Source organism: Chiloscyllium plagiosum, chromosome 17 (genome assembly GCF_004010195.1).
Source record: "Chiloscyllium plagiosum isolate BGI_BamShark_2017 chromosome 17, ASM401019v2, whole genome shotgun sequence".
Lineage (NCBI taxonomy): Eukaryota > Metazoa > Chordata > Chondrichthyes > Orectolobiformes > Hemiscylliidae > Chiloscyllium > Chiloscyllium plagiosum.
The window spans coordinates 62,041,440-62,044,571 of record NC_057726.1 but is presented as its reverse complement, the minus strand read 5'-3'; the positions used below and the strand labels follow the sequence as shown (position 1 = coordinate 62,044,571).

Below are 3,132 nucleotides of genomic sequence, written 5' to 3'. Positions count from 1 at the left end.
TTGTCCATTTTCAACATGATGAATGAAAGGTACCCTCGCAAATGACCATATGGTCACAAATATTGTGTAGAGGAACAAATAATTGAAGAGTAAAAAGCCCCGACGGAGTTGCAATTATATAGATGGTCGAATGGACAAGTGAGCTTGATTTCCAGGCATAAAAATGCAGAATCACCTCCGCAACTGAAATTTACAACTCATTCCCATTTTGTTTGAAACCCCTAGCATCTAAACGAGCATTCCCTACCATGTAATTCCTATTCTCAAAGTGCTGGCAATTCAAATGCTATCAGCAAAATGTGGAACTCGAGAACTTTCAGTTTTCTTTTCTTCTAATTCTAAAATTAGCTTTGCATTCACTGGTTTGGAAACTGAGTAAATATTTCAAACTTTTACAAATATTAAATCTTATTCACTGGTAGATAAAGAAGACTATTTAACTAGATCAACTCGTCGTGAAGAAATGGTATGTTGACTTGCTTATGCTGACTTATGCAACATGTAAATAGAATTTAATATCATGAGATTTTTATTTCATACCTGATGTCAAAATCTCTTTAATTGCACTTACTGAAAGCATTTTTCCAATCAAGATATGTCTTTTTTTAAAAAAAAAATGACTAGGAATGCACTTAGAATCAGAGCACTGAATAAAAATAAATTATGTTTTATAACTAACAAGTAAATTGTCTTTTTCTTTGCAAATCTTTATAAATCAATTATATCTCTCCATGAGACAGAAACTTTCATTGAAAGGAGACGCTTTTCGTAACATTGAGGTTGAGTACAAGAGGACAAGTTTAAATTTCAGTTCTAGTATTCATATTGTCTTAACTTTCTAGTGTATGCTAATCAAATGAGTTCTATGTTGTGCACTTGATTTCTAGTTCAAGTTAATCTGTCCAATGACCAGATGTGTGAAATGCTGATGCCAACGAAGTAGCCATATAACCAAATATTTTCTTCCTTTCTGATCCATTCAGAGAGAGTTGGCTGAGGTCGTGCATTATGCTGAAGTGGATGTGAGCAATGCCAGAAAATGTCCAACTAGTAATCTTGAAAATGAAAGTATCTTGTACGGTCGGGTAAGTTTGACCAATAGATCAAAAAAAGCTCACAAATGTGACAAATGGTCCATCAAGAATAACGGACATGGGGGCGGCTGTGTGTTGCATCTAAGTCAGGGTTTCCTTTGCTGAATTATCTGGGCAGCCCATTTGCAATGCTGAATGCCACCAGTAGTGCGCGGTCGTTTCCTGTCCTTTGATTTGGAGAAGCCAGTGCTGGACTGGCGTGGATAAAATTAAAAATCACACAACACCAGGTTATAGCCCAACAGGTTTATTTGGAAACACTAGTTTTCGAAGCACTAGTTGACGAACCACCAGATGAAAGAAGCAGCACTTTTTACTACTATTTACTAATGAGCCTGTTGAACGATAACCTGCCATTGAGTGATTTTTAACTGTTTCCTGTACTGGCTGAAGTCACCATGAAGTTGTGACCATCTTGACCTCTCCTGACAAATGCGATCCTCAGGTTAAATGACATCAGTTGCCACTCCCTCTCATGATCAAGCAATTTCTGGGATGAAGGGCTTTTGCCCGAAACGTCGATTTTGCTGCTCGTCGGATGCTGCCTGAATTGCTGTGCTCTTCCAGCACCACTGATTCAATTTCTGGGGCATGTCGACTTTACTTTTGCATCTCGGTCCATTTTTTGATGATTGAACATAATCACTAAGCCTTGGGCGCCGACTCATTTACACCAAATCAAAACATTAATCTTACAGATTCGACAAGCAACAGTTTGAGACAAGATGACCTACACAACGCTTAATTTCGCAAACTCATAGAGAAGACGCAGGCTAGGGGGCGGCTGACAGTAAAAGTGCAAAGAACACAGACGATGCCCACATGCATAGAAAAACAAATTAAGAAGTTATGGAGGTTTATAACAAAGAAGAATCGTTCAGTTAGCCATCTCTATTCATTTACTATATCACTCCACGCGTGCATATGCCATGCAAAACGTGTCTGCCGAAATTGTGAATAATTCCAATGATAGATCCGAGAATATAGTCTGTCTATTATTGACTGCTCGATTAGTTGATGGGCGTTTTTTGTTGGCTATCGTTCAGAAAATAAAATTATCTTACCTGACATGCATTAGAGTTAAATCTGTTTTAATTATTTATTCTCAATCTATTCTCTTCCACTACAATAATGCAATTGTTTTCCAGTGATCGGTATGCATGACACTAGTCAAAAACGTTTGCGTTCACATACAAACCAGCATTTCACAATTTCTTTGGCAATTGATATAATAAAACCCATGTATTGACTTATGTCTTGCTTACTTCCTTCTGAAATTCACTCGAGGTGCACAATGAATAGGACACTTAACTCACTAAACTCGTGGTCAGGATTTGATTTGATTAGTCTATCCCAATGCTTTAATCAAATCACACTTTATTCTTACAACTCAGTTAAAATACAAAGCAAAAAAGTCATAGCTTTAACTCTACAGAAATACCTAACAAGGTAATGCATTATTTAGACCTTTATCATCAACTGAACTCTCTAAACTCACAGAAAATATCCCCCAGTTGTTATTTCCCATTAAAAAAAGCTACCTGCCAGCGCAATACCATAAAACAATAGACACATGCAACACAGAATGCAGCTATGCTGCCCGCTTTACAAGGTCAGTGTTTTGTTAGTGTTCGTTTTAATTTTACATTGGAAACGGATCTGGTTGTGCAGCATGTATTCCTAAACGTAACTGCCAATAATTCTGTGAAATGCTGCAAGCCGACTTAGTGGTGTATAGCAACAGGGAGATAACATCACATATTTCAATCAAATTATGTCATTACTCAACATGACATCAACAGATAGTTCATTTCACTCGTGACATCGTAACTTACCTATTGTTTTACAATAATTTTTAAGGGAATGTATAAGCTATTCATGTAGTCCTCATGTGCCACCTTTTTCTAATTCATCACCATGCATGTTTCAGTACAGTCAAAGTGATTAAATTCCACATGCACATTTCAATTTTGTAATGTTTCACAGTAGTGTAACACTGATTAGTATAGCTCGTCCATTGCGATTTCTGCATTTGAAC

At 37.0% G+C, this 3,132-nt stretch overlaps 1 long non-coding RNA gene across 1 annotated transcript; it reads left to right on the top strand.

The window, feature by feature from the left end:
* Positions 1 to 422: 422 nt before the first annotated feature.
* On the top strand, positions 423 to 1,878 carry LOC122558745. Its single transcript, XR_006314236.1, has 3 exons — positions 423 to 466; positions 984 to 1,085; positions 1,793 to 1,878. It is a non-coding gene; the product is annotated as an uncharacterized LOC122558745 (long non-coding RNA).
* The last annotated feature ends 1,254 nt before the right edge of the window (positions 1,879 to 3,132 follow it).